The sequence below is a fragment of the Cuculus canorus genome, chromosome 1, assembly GCF_017976375.1.
Source record: "Cuculus canorus isolate bCucCan1 chromosome 1, bCucCan1.pri, whole genome shotgun sequence".
In the NCBI taxonomy this organism is placed as follows: domain Eukaryota; kingdom Metazoa; phylum Chordata; class Aves; order Cuculiformes; family Cuculidae; genus Cuculus; species Cuculus canorus.
The window spans coordinates 134,849,806-134,863,885 of NC_071401.1; positions in this window are offsets into that span (position 1 = coordinate 134,849,806).

Here is a 14,080-nt window from a genome sequence, read left to right on the forward strand (position 1 = left end):
TAACAACAATAAAGGGAACCCAAACATCTTTCTCTTGGGTATGAAATTGCATGCCTATGAACTTATACTGAAAATGCTGCTTTTCTGCAAAAGAAGCCATATCTGAAAGGAAAATGTAGAGGAAGAGGGTTTGGGTACTTCTGGGTAGAATGATGTTCACAGAATCATGGAATAGTTTTGGTTGGAGGGGACCTTAAGGATCACCCTGTTCCAACCTCCCTACCATGGCAGGGACAAATCCCACTAGGTCAGGTTGCTCATATCATTATCCAATGTTAAAATAGTTCTCATGTTGAAATAATTTTTTTCTTTTTATTGAGTGGAAGGCCTTAAATCCTTCAGACTCATCTTGTTAGTTCCCCACTGGAAGTAGAGTTGCATTACGTGCTGCTTAGGGTGGAACAGCTGCTCCTTCAGGGAAGTAAAGGGCTGCTGTGCACAAGCCGGTTCTGCTTTTTGTGGTCTCCAGCGTTTGGGGGTGGTGGGGTGGTGCTTGGGTTTGTTCTTATAGCTAAGAAGTTCATTTAAATGTAGGAAACTTTCAGCTTAATAATCTTGCCTGTGTTGTGGCTTAGAGATATGAACTGTTGTGATAGTTTTAAGTGCCAAAATAATTGTTTAACTCATAGTATGGTTACGTACGTATATCCAACCACTTTAAAAAATTAAGGAAGTTTCCTATTACAAAGTTATTCAGTGGATGTTTTCTGAAATTCACTGTGTGGTATGAAGATGTTCAAACCTTACACAGATGTTGACCCCAAGTTTGGGAAATGGGTCAAGACTTATTTCATCTTAGAAGTAGTAGTTGAAGTTGAAAATGTGTTAAAAACATTAACGATGCTAATTCATGAAAACTACAAAATGAAATTGGTCTGCTTTGATGAACAAACTGATTGAAAACTAAAGGAGACAAAATACATCATTTGCAAATAACTAGGATATTTATTTTGCTTTATAACATGAGATATTATGAATTAAATTAGGGAAAATTTATTTAAAAGACATAAAAGTAAATTGGGGGGGGGGGGGACACTGTTTCCCCAAAAGGTGCATCTTATTTGTCTTTCATTCTACTGGCATTTCTATCAGATGAATGCCAAGCAGCTCAGCTGACTGGGACAGGGCAATGCTTGATTAAATGATGTGCATGATAGCTTGTCCAGACCCTGGCATCCCATTTTTGCTTGGTGAACATCATCCGCTTGCACAATGTTTTTCCTGCCTGAGGGATCTTCTCTGTCACCAAGTGACATTGCTAGTACCCGCCTCATGTTCCTTCCTTGGGAGGCAGCGAGTTTTTTGAAGCCTCTCTTGTTCTCTTGTTCTGATTTTTGACAGCTGCTTGTTTTCTAGGTCGAAGTGCCAGGAAGCAATGGCTGTGGTGGGAGGGGGCTGTGCGGCAGAGCGTGGCTGGGATTGTTCTGGGCTGCCAGGTCTGGAGGGAAGAAAAATGCTCCTAGAAGAGTGTACTTTCTCCTCCCTGCCACCCGGCTTGGGTGCTGCTGGGTGTGTCTGTCTTGGGAGCTCCCCAAAGGAGTTTTTAGCTTGGTGCCAGGTGATGGAAGGACCTTGAAGGTAAGGACTTCATGCTCTGGCAGTCATTTGCAGCTTTTCTGGCAGCTTTTGCCCAGCCACTCTGGGCTTCTGTCCTCCTGCCCCCCTGCCCTGGGCTTTCTGTCACAGCAAGAAGACAGACTGTGACTGGAAACCGAGGACAGGGTGGCAAGGCAGGGAAGGACTGATGTCTCACTATCCTGGGAAACACAGTAGATAAAGGCTTAAGAGCGTCTGGGCTTGAATCAGTTTCTGCCAGAAGTTGCTGGAGGAGTGACTGAGCAGAAACCCAGGGGGTGCACAGATGGGCAGAAATGAATGGAGGGCATCAGTTCTCCAAACTGGACCCTTATCTCCAAAAGCAGAAGGTTCAGAAATAGAGTCATGGGCGAGAATCAGCTTTTACAAACTTCCCTATCCACCCTTTTGACTTTACAAGCTCTTTATCCTTCCTAACAGGACAGTAATAACCACATCCCATGCCCATTTAGAAATTTTACCTTCCCTGTTGTGTTTGCTCACATCGCCTTTTCCTCCTCTCCTCCCATGTCTTTTTTTTTTTTTTTATGTTTATTGCTATTTATGCTCATTTCTCAGCCATCATTTTTTCCAGTTAGGCAATGCTAGCGTTTTTAGCCTCTGACATCCTGTTCTCAGAAATTTTATCACTTGTCTTTTTCTGCTTTGTTTTTATCCCCTCAAGTGATTTGCCTTGCAGCTATTTTTAACATTACGAAGCCAGCCCTTTGAGGCGCTGGGTGTATTCATAGTGGTTTGATTTTTCTCAGTCTTTGCTGACATTAATAGCACATACCAACACTAGTTTCAGTTCTCTGTTCAATCTCTCGTCATTTTCTGAGACCTCATAGATAAGGGCAAAAATTTCTTCATGAAAATTGTCGCCTACAAGTTTTCACAAACACCAGGGCTGTTTCCACAGTGGCGGCAGGAGGCCTCCAGCACGTATTAGTCATTGTAACTTCCCTCCCTCCTCCGTGTTCGTGAAGTGATGGGGTTGTGCTCCTGTCACCCACATGGCTGGGGTGGAGTGAGATCCCAGCTGAAGCTGGTACCTCATCTGGTGGCCTGAAGGTGAGACCTGATGCAGAACACCAGCTCCTATCGCACCTACACACTTTGGTGGTTAATTTGATGTTATAGTGCTCGTCCTGCTGGCAGCACCAACTAATTCAAATTTATGTTCCCAGATGTCTGGTTCCAGCTCTTCCACATGCTGGGGATGGATGGAGAACTAAGGCTTTTGGACACTGTCTGTAGGCATCATTCATGGTGATGTGCACCATGAATTGGGCATTGCTGTTGAGATTTGGTTTGAGATCGAAGCTTCACGTCGGTGTCTGAGCTCCCTTTGCAGCTGCTAGAGACTCAGGCACTAGACCCATGGCAGTGTTTGCTTTTCATCAGTGTTGCCTGGGTCTCCTCCAGCTGGAGAGGGGGCTCGGGCACTGCTGGCCCAAGCCCTGCTCCCCATATTCTTAAGCTTCTTCCTGTACAGACATGAACTTTTGCTGCTTTGAACAGCAAATGTTTCCGTGAGGAAATAATAATATGGAGTGCTTGGCAGTGACCTGGTTTTGGCCATGGTGAGTCTGAGTGTCCATTTGTGAGCAGCTAAGGCATCCTTTGGCTCCTCAAACTGCTGCTTGCTGCACCCCATCTCCCCAAACCAGCCTCTCCCTGATGCTTCTGGCTTCCTCCTGCCAGGAGGTAATCTTCTACCCCCCTGGTAATTGCTTTTACAGTATGTACACTGGCACTTGCTTATGTCTAAGGCTATCTGAGCTTTGCTTTACGGCTCCTGCAACATGCAGGAACAAAGCCATGGCATTAAGCGTGAAAGCTTTCTTGGCTAAGCAGGTTGGGGAAGAAGCCACTCGGGGAAGAAGCCACTCAACCTCAGGATTGCGTTTGCTCAGCTTTGATGGAAAACAATGGTCGTTTCTGGAAGCTATTACAAACTCAGTCTGCAGGCTTCAAAAGCAAATAAAATGTGCTTGCTTGAAATGAGGTGCTGAGTGGTGTGATGAGCTAAGGAGGAGGGAGGGCATGCACCCAGGGCTTGAGGAAATGGGGAGTGGGCAGAAATGTTAAGGCAAGCATTACATAAGTGTATAACAGAGATATAACTGCACAAGTGAGATGTAACTGCTGCTCTGATCAAGTGTGGCTAATGGGGGAGAGCTCATGCAACAAATCAACAGTGAGTATTTACAGTTGCTTTTTGCCTCATCTCAAACATCATCCTCTCTGGTTATTTTTCTTCTTGTTTTCTAGGTTCTAAGCATCCATGGAAATACAGTTTAATACTTTCATCTTCCCCCTCTCGGTGAAAGCTGTGGCATTCTACCTTTTGCAGGATCTGGTGGTGGTGGGCAGGACCTGTGAGCATCTCCTTGGGTTGCAGTGGGTATCTGCAGCCTGGGAGGTGAATTTCAGCAGCAGTGAAGGCAGCAAGCATGCAGGAGTGTGCAGCTGCTAGTCTTTGCCAGGCAGAGCAAGCAGGCCTGGGTTGCAGCCTGGTTTTCTTCAGTCTTGGCTCCTGCACCACTCTAAATTAATGCACTTTTTGTTCCTTGCAAAAGAAAAGGTTGGTATGAAGTCCAGACACCTCAGGGAATGAAAGAAGAGCCTCTGCTCTGACTCAACCCCTGGACACTCTGGCCTGTCTTCATCCATGATAGAAGAAAAGCTACCTCACTGATTTCAGAGACTCGATGAGATGCAGTGAGTGTGTGAGAGAAGAGCCTGATGCCCCATGGGCAGCAAATGAGAGGCACAGAATGAGGTCCCAAGCTATAGGGAAGTCTCTTTCCAGTGAGAGGACACATGCAGATGGTTTAACTCCAGCTGCAGCCTTTCCTATGGCAGACAATATCAGAAATTCAGTGGAAAGGGAGGAGGAGTTTCCCCAAACCATACAGAATTTCAGGAAAAACAGTGCATAGTTTTTGGGAATTGTCAAAGCCTTGATGTAAATGCTGATAAAAATGAATGAGTAAAGGCTTTTGTGCAGAGCAGTGAATACAAAGCCACGTGATTCCCTTTTTAAATTAGGTTTGAGAAAAAAATGGAGAAGCTCTGTTCTGACTCAAAGCAATTAAAAAATACCAGGTGAAAATCAACAAGTAAATACAATGTTCTGGATTAAACTAAATACATTGTTCAACATGAAATGTGATGCTTTCTTTCAAGCCTGAGATTTTGCAGTTGAAGGACATTTCAAATGCACTTAAATAAAAACCAAAAAGAGTGATCAAAAACACCAGAAAGAAATTCTGTTTTCTCTGACTCTTTCCTTTTATTTCCTAATTTGTTTTTTTGGCATGAACAGTCTGGAATCCACAAAATGTTTTGTTGGCATCAAATCTGTACTTTGTGTTGGAAAAAGTTTTTTCTGGGTTTGGTGGGGTTTTTTCTTATTTTTTTTGTCGGCTTTTTTTCTTTCCTGGCCTCTCCCTCACTATGTGCACACGGTAAGTTACAGCCAGTTTCCTAAATTGTTTCACATCTTCCTTATCTGGTTCTGGAGAGAAAAGATCCCCTCACTGGGGATGAGTGGGGTGAAATGGGGGGCATAACCCTGGTGCTTGGTGGGGATGAAAGCCCAGTATCCGCACACAGAAACATGGAGCCATAGCTAAAAAATGTCTGGATTGAGCTCCCATGCTCAGTTCCTGCCCACTTGGGTCCCACACCCTGGTCCAAAAATATCTTTTACTTAATTAAAAAGGAGCCTCGGAGATGCGTGGGGGAGAAAAGGAGCGGGATACCTCAGCCATGTGCTCAGCACCCAGAAGAGGAATCGGCTCTTGTTCTACGTCTGTGGCAGAGGGGCTGCTGCTGGCAAAGCAGCAGAGCCAGGAGGAAGGACATGATGCTAAGGCATGATTAGTAGGGGGTGCCTGGGCAGGCAGCCCCAAATCCATGCTGGTAAGAGCGGGTCTGGTTTTCCCCAGCTGGAGTAGCTGGGCTAGCTGGTGGTCCTCCTGTCTACAAATGCTTAACGTGACATTAAGCCACCAGTTCAGCATTTCCCTCAGAAGTAAATACATAAAATCTCATCTCTCCTCAGGGCTGGGTGCTGGAGCCAGTCTACAGCCTTGGAGGTGGCCTTGGCAGGAGCCGCAATGACGGCCTCAGGTCTCTGTGTCCAGGTGTGGCTGGTCTGTGTGTGCACACCTGTGCACCCTGGTACATGACAGCCAGCCTTTATTTGCACCGGTCAACAGGGCTTGCAGTTTCTGTTTGTTTCCAGCACAGGTCAAACGATGTCCATGGTCTGCCTGGCTAAGCTGGTAGCATTGTGGATGTAAAGAGCTCAGACCTGGAAGGGCTGCTCTGGCTCCAGCTGCAGCAGCTTTTCCATGCATTGCCCATGGTTCGCCCTAAGGCTTTTTTTTCTGTATTATGTTTTACTTGCTGGAAAATTCAGCAGGGTATTTGGAGATTGGAAAGTAATAAAAAGGGGGCTTGTTGAGTACCTGGCTTCCTAAACTCTTTTTTTCAAGGCTACATTTTTGACAACAAAACTAATGTTTAAGACATTCAGATTAGGGGAGTATAAGGAAGCTACACAACAAAACCATCCAGTATGGTATCTGGAGGGAGATTCCTGTTGGACAAGAGTAGTCACATTATGCAAAATCTAATTTTTTACTAAAAATTATTTTTTTAAAAAAAATTTCATACTCATAGTTAAGGAAATAACTTAAAATGAATGTCACTATGTGTTACTTCTACCTGAGCCTCTACAAAACTTGCAGCAGCAAAGTTAATGTCTCAGTTCCCTACAGCTCTTCCTGCTGTTCAGGTGGTTTGTTGCTCCCCTTTCTGTGACTGCAACCAGGAAAGCTGCATCATGGAGCATGGCCAGCCCAAGGAGTCCCAGGTGACAAAGAGAAGCTACTGACAGAGCAAGTGTCTGGTTGGATTTCATCCTTTTATCCATTTTTTCACATCAGCAGGATGGATGGATGGAGGGCAATTTTAAGCTTCTTCCTCATCTTCCTGGGGCAAGGGTGTCTGAGTAAGTAGACAACCATCTCTGGCCCTCTGGGTCTGACTGCAGGGACATAAACACCACAGCTCATCCTGACAGTAAAAGTGTGTCCTGTAATGGAGTTCCATTGGTGGTTCCTGGTGAGTTTTTTGGCAGAATCTGCCCACAGTGTGCAGAGTTGTGTCTGTAGGCAGCAAGGTGCGTCACACCTCCACCAAGGGTGGGATGGGCATTTTGAACACCTCGTGGCAAAAGGTGATGTCATGGCCAAAGCAGTGCAGGTTGATAAAACTGTGCATGAGCTCAGGTACCCACAGGTGAAGGGTCTCTGGAGCCAAGCAGGGTTGAAGCAGCCATGCACCTGCAGCCATGGCCATGGAGGTACCTATCCCTAACAACGGGGCCAGGCTGTGTGGGGAAAGCAAATGTTGTGTCTTGGATTTCTGGCTTGGGCAGGAGTCTCTCAGACTCCTGCCCTGCTCCAAAAACTGGCTGCCAATGACAGGCGGGGTCTGCTAAAGCAAGTTTTGCATTTGCTTGATTTTCAGGAGTATGCTTGGAAAGGTTCTTAGACTTGTTGGGTTAATTGCAAGTCTACTGGGATAAGCATAACAGCACTGCAGTGCCCTGTATAAAATGGCTTGCTCTTCTAGGTGGGTTTTTTTTTAGGTTTTAAAATATTTCTACAAAGCCTTTTCTTGGAGCTGCAGATTTTCCACTTCCTTCTCTTGATAACTGAAACCGCTAGGACTTTGCAGAGAAAGTGCATGCAGTACACAGCTGCAGAGAGGAGCAAAACTCAGCAGAACTTGTTTGATAAAGCAGCAGCTTCCTCCAAAACAAACTGAGAGAAGTGGCTGTCCACTGAATACATGGATAATGTTCCTCTGTCTGGCAAAGGGCTCATCACTGCTCCTCTGTAATTGCCAAAGTCCTGTGTCCCTAGGACCATCTTTTCTTCCTCAAATGCTCAAAATGTTGTGTTGATATTTTCATGTAAAACCAGGCATTCCTGGTTTGCACGTCTTGGAAATAAGATGTCTATGTTTTGTGGAAACATGGACAGGTTTCATCTTAATCTGGCTATCTGTTCAATGCAAGTCCTATTTATCTGGAGTACCCCTTGGCTTCTTTGCCAAATTGCTCTATTTTCTCTCCTCCCTTCACTTTCCCCAGGCCATGGAGGGGTTTGACATCAAATCTACCTGCCGCACCTCCAGACTGTGACCTGAGAGTGACCTGACCTGAGGCCACCCATGCGTTGCTGCCGGTTGACACGGCTGTGCCTCTGGCCAAGGTGGAAGCAGGAAAAGGTGCTGTGCCACTCAAGTGCCATGGCTTCTACTCCCACTGGCCTTTAATCATTAACCTCCCAGGGGCTGTGCTTGCACGAGGCTTGCTGAGAGGCCTCAGTCCCAGCGGGGTGGTGACAATGGCACATCCACAGTTTCCTGCACTGTCTCAGCTGTTTGGGTCACCAAGTCCCACCTTGCTGCAACAAGTTTCAGGTGACTCTGTGTGGGTGTAACCCATCACTGCACCCCTCCCTCAAAATGTCCCTGGGGAATCCCTTTCTCTCACACTTCCTAGGCCTTCATGGCCATGACGGATTCTTCCTTTTGCGGAACTCGTCCCTGCTGCTTATTTTGTTCTCCTTGCACAGCAGCATCCCTACTCTGAAACAGATATGACTGCTTAATTGCTTGCAGCTAATCGCTGCACTGCCAGGGTCTTGTGAGTTGGATGCACCACTGGAGCTGCCCAGCATTTGCCGTAGGTGCCTATGCCAGGATGGCAAAGGAAGCAGTACTATGCTGGCTACAGGCAGCTATCGGGTATAAAGCAGGCATTTTGGGGTTTTTTAGACTTGATTTGGGCAGTTTTCAGGTAAAAACTCTAGAGGGATGAGTCTCCATGTCACTCCTAAAAAGTGACATCTTTTTCTGATAGATTTGCCAGCGTGGGAGCTTGGTTAAGGCACTCACCTGGGCATCGTGGCATCAATGGCCCCGGCATCGAGGTGCCTGCTTAGTGCCTGACTTTCCCTCAGGGACCCCCCCAAAACCCAATGCTGCCTGCCTTTCCTCCAGCATGGAATTTTTGGGCAACGCCATTTCCTACACTCCTGGAAATTCTGAGATAAATCTTAAATGGAAGGAAATATAGGATAAACCACTCGGTGAATTCTGGCCAGACACATTTGGGAAGACAGAGCTGAGCTGTGGAGGGTGAGCTGTGTGCTTTTTGTTTTATTTCCCTGACTATAACATCACATTGTGGAGCTACTCCAGGTAGCATGGCAAAGTGAACGACAACAGTTTTACAAGTGAAGGGCCTTGAAACCATTTTGGACATGCAGATGTGCGAATACCTTCCCATCTAAAGTGAAAATTTAATCTTCCATTAATAAATCCAGGAAGCCTGTAATAAGGCCTGGCCTGAATTCAATAGATTGTGCGTTCCTGAAGGCAAAGGCAGTATTTTGTGAAACGGGCTATGTTCAAAAGGTTAATAATACTCTGAGCTGCCCAGCTGTGGGGAAGAATTTCACTTCTTGTGAGAAATTCCTTTGAAATGACCTTATTTTGTATACACTCTTTAAGACTGTATGTGGTTTCGTGGCTGCGCCTTTGGCCACATCAGCTGATGCAAAGAGAAGTGAAATGCAGCATATTTGGGCAAGGTGCTGAGGGGAAGCCTTGGGAGGGCTTGTCTGCTGGAGAGACTGCTTCAAGTGCTCCTGTCTGCTCTTCAAAACTAACTGTCTTTGAAGATGAAAGCATTCAGCTCCTCAGTTTGCTGTATCAAAACAGAGTTTTGGAGGATGGGTGTGAAGATCAAGTGAAGCCTCTGGGTTTCTGTTATCGGCATGCAGATCACCTAAGGAGAGGAAGTGTGGTGGTGGTGGTAGTGTGCAGGAACTGCTCATAGATGCCATCACAATGTGAGGCTGTGCTGACTGCATATGGTGATGGAGCTGCACCTGAGCTGGTGAGGTATTTCAGCCTATTTTGGACATGGGTGGGAGCGAGAGGCTGGGCCACCCCAGCTGCCTCAGAAGAACAAACGCCTCACTCACCTTTTGGAACAAGTTTCATGCCATGGCTTCCTCACAAAACAGGGATAACTCAGCATGCGCAGTCTTGCACGAGCCACCCCTGCACTGCAACTGGGCACACACCTGGCTGGCCTTGCACTGGTCCTCCATGATGCAGCAGGGACACCCAGCTTCTGGGATGGTGATGGTACACCATTGGCATGGGGGGCCACCAGGCATCGGCGTTCCCTTGCAAGGCAAAGCCACACACAGAGACAAAAGTGGGGGCACTCCATTCTCTGGGGGCCTTTCCTTATTTGTTTCAATTATGACAACATGATTTACTTTATCTATAAATATCCCTCTGGCACAGGGAACAACGTGCCAGACGACATTTTCCAGATGGTCTCATGTTCCTGGGCGAGGCAATCCCCTGGTTTCTTTAGAAAAGGGAGGAAAATGTGACTTGCCAACCCCACACACCATTTCAAAAACAACTTTAAAATAATTTCATGTCCATCCCTGTTCTCAGGACAGAGCAGAAAGAACCCATTGTGCTTTTTTTGACATGTTGCAATGCCCCGGCTGAGACCCAACACCCTTGAAATCCATGTACTGTGAAAAACCTGTCAGGCAGAGTGGAGTCAGTGGCTTTTCTCCTGCCTTTTTTTCCCCCTGACTCTTTTCTTCATTTTTCTTCAGAAGAATGCTTTTTTCTTAAATGAGGGGGAGGGGTAAGAAACTCAAAACTTTCCTGGTGTTGCTTATTATGTGATGTTTTTTTTGGGTTTGTTTGTTTGTTTGTTTGTTTTCAACTTCTTACACTTGTTTCAAGACTAAGAGCTATTCAAGGCAGGCATTCAAGTTACTATCACAGTTCAAAACACCTTGTATTTTTTAAAGGCCTTTGGAAGGAACATCCTGACCAAGCAGTGCCAGCAGACCATGCCATCGTTAGCTGCCATTAAGCTGTTCAGATGAAGCAACCGGCCTCCTGCTCAGGTTGACCTGCGTGCCATGAAGCTCTGCAGGGCAAGAGCCACAGATGGAGAGTGGGTCACCACGGGAAGGGCTGAGCAGGAGCATCCTGCTCAGGAACAGCGTGCTTTGCATGGTTATGGATCAAGCACTACATGTGGCACACAGGTAATACCCTGGCTTGGTAGAATGTGCAGTTATAGTGTGTGGAAATCCAAATGTGTATTTTTTTTACTGTGAAATGATGGCACACAGAGCCATCAGCACCTAAGAGGAATCCTTAGTGTCCAAAATTATGAAGCTACTAGGTAGCAACCAAAGATGTCCATGAACCGGAAATGATTTAGGTATCCTCAAAGCCTGAGGAGGGCAGAAGGGGTCTCGATGGTTATTTTTACATGTTAGTGGAGCATGTAAGAGCACAAGAATGCAGTTCTGGCCTCAGTGACCGTGACAGCCAACAGCACTGGCTGCTGTACCCGACATGCTGGCAGTCGCCTCACAGAGAGACACTGTGCACATTGGACAGTCCCTTTTGAGCCATTGTGGTTCCCAGCATGGTGTGGTAAGAGGCTCCCACATTGCTCCTCTTTGCTTTAATAAACCACTCTTTCAGGAGCTGCTTCCCAGGGGTCTGCACCTCCCTGTATGGCGAGCAGGTGCTGGGAGTAGGTGATGTATATGGAAGGGGAGGGCAGCACCTGGACAGAGCGCACTGGCAGTCAGCAAACCCTTGCTTCCCTGCTGCTCTTTGTGCTGTTGCTTATCCCAGCGCTCTCATCACTCTCTGTGTGGCAGCAGTACTGGGGTTTTTGGATGACTGGCAGGGCAATTTCCAGCTGTGGGAGCAGGGATGTTGTGGGATGGCCTTCCTCCATGTGGGGGCACCAGCCACAGGCAGCAAGAATTGCCTAACCATGGCATTAGTCCTGGAGCTGAACAGAGCAGAAGAGGTGTAAACCACAGGGGATTATTTGCCTGGTGCCTGAGGGATTTCTGGTTTTAGAAGAGGTGCCCTCAAAGCTCTTAGGGTACAGGGGGGGCACAGAGAGGATGCACCAGGAAAGACGGGCCTGGCTGGGCTGCAGCTGCCTGCAATCCACACTAGGCATATTGCCAATTCATCTGCTTTGGAAAAAAAGAGCTGAAGCTGCCTTTTTTTAGGACCTGTGCCTTTACTCTCAAAATAGCAGGGCTGGGAAGAGGCCAGCACAGGGGCTGTGCTCTCAGCAAATGGTGGCTCCAGGTGGGAGATCTCAGCTGTCATTGCTGATTGATGGGAGAGGAGTCCTTACTGCCACTGCTCTGAGGGCCAGGTGTTGAATCTGAGCCGAAATTAGAGTTGTGGCTCCTGGCAATCCCGGCATTTGCTGCCTTAGATATTCTTGAGGAAAACTTGGGGTTCCTACCCATGCCCACCTTGGAGATGGAAATCACAGCTTGGAAAGGTCCTTTGAACTTCACCTCCTCACGACACATGCAAATGTGGCCTTTCCAGCTGACCGTTACCAAACTGTTAACACCACTGTGCACAGCTCTGCTGTTTTTAGTTTCATTTTATTTTAGGTTCATTTTATTTTTGTTAACCAACTGCGGATTGGCTGTTATTTTCACTCTGAAGCCAGGGAAAGCAAAAAATTGCCATGTTTTTTGAGGCTCCTCCGACTGCCGCAGCTCTCCAAGTGAGCTGCTTGCAGTGGGCGAGCCCTGAGCAGCAGCAGCTCTGGGGAAAGCGTGGGTACCTCCTGTTTGCACCAACCTCAGTGTCACAGTGCAGGGGACATCCAACATGCAAGAGTCTCCCCCACCCAAAGCTGTGCCTGCTCTCGTCTCTTAACCAAGAAAATGTTTTTCCCAAGGCAGGGAATGCCTGTCTTCCCAGGGCTGGGAGCCTGCAGTGCCAGGAGCCCGGCAGTCATAGTGGTGTGAATAATTCCTAATCCTCCCCTGCCATTGTAAGCAATGATATTTTTCCTTCTTTTTCTGTTTTTCTACCAAGGGCTTAAGGCAGACCTGCCTGCTGTTACTAGTGAATACACAAGTTACTCACTGGTGTGGAGTAAAAGCAGCATAGTACTGCCATGTTTACAGACTCCATGACTACTGTGGAGAACTGCTCCAGTTTTCACATCAGTTCCTTCTTCCTTATCGGTCCAGAGGTGGCGAGAATGAATGATTAGAGGAAACAGCAAATATTACACGTGCTACCTATTCTGCTTTTCCAAACAAAATTAAGTGTGACACAATACTCAGGAAAGACATTGTGGTTGTTAAAAGACCATTAAACTTTAAGTAGAGGATGAGTTGCAGAAAACATTACCTAATCAACATCAGCTACCCATGGCCTGCTGGAGACCAGGAAAACCTCAGCAAACCTCAGCAGTTCTGTGTGTGAACAAAAGAATTCTGTTTCTCTAGTTAAATACTTGCTTTAAACTTGGTGGGTTCTGCGTGTTGTTGTGGGACATGGGCCTTGTCAGTGCTGTTTAAGCCTGTTTATGAACCACAGTGAGTACACAGAAGACAGAGACGAGGTCTGGTTTGGCAAAGAACACAGAGCTTTGCAGCCTAAGGCTTGAAATGGCTGGACAACACCTGGGATGAGCTGGAGATCACAGAGTCTGGTGTCTCCCAGCTAGAGAAGCCCCACATCATGGGGTGAAGTTTCCAGAAGGATCACGACATTTCTGTAGCACTTCATTTCTCCCCCTACTCTCTTTCCAATTGTACAATGCTTTGTTGAGAAATCAATTGGCACGTGATATTTGACTCAAGTCCCAGCTCCACAATAGTTCATGAAGATATAAATCTCGCACTTGGCATCCTCCATTTTGAAGATGATGAGAAGGTGAGAACAAGCATGGGACTCCAACTGCCAAACAGATCAACAGTTCTGATGTCTCTTGTCCTCAAGCAGGGACACCTTCTTGGTAAGAGTTGTGCCTCTGTCTGTCTGTCGGATGTTCTCCAGGAAATTCACTCAAGCACTGCTGACTATCTCAAGCTCGTATTTTTGTAGGCAGTGAATTTATCACTGGCAATGTTGAACTCGTTAAGCCTGCCACTTCAATAAATTGTTTATTGGTTCAACTTTGTGACTTTGCTCAGTGAAAGTCCCTTAACGGGCCTTAAGGGACAAATGCTGATCCCACCAACCTTATGAAACTGCTCAGTGTAAGTCCTTTACAGATCCTGACAGGACTGGTAGGTCCTGTCAGCTTCACAAAGGTGTTCAGTGAAAGTCCATTTTCAGACTCTTGAGGGGCAAGATGACTCTGATGAGTGGCTCCACAGTAAACCTTTACACTATAAACTGTTGATCAAGTGTGGTACTAAGACTGGACCTAGCTTACCTGAACCCCTCGAGGTCAGAATGCAAGAGGGTCCTATTGGACCCTTGTGACTCAACAGGAGGACGTCCTTTTCCTTAGCCACATGTTGGACCCTCTAACCTTTTAATGGGACGATTGGCATTGCTTGTTTCAAGG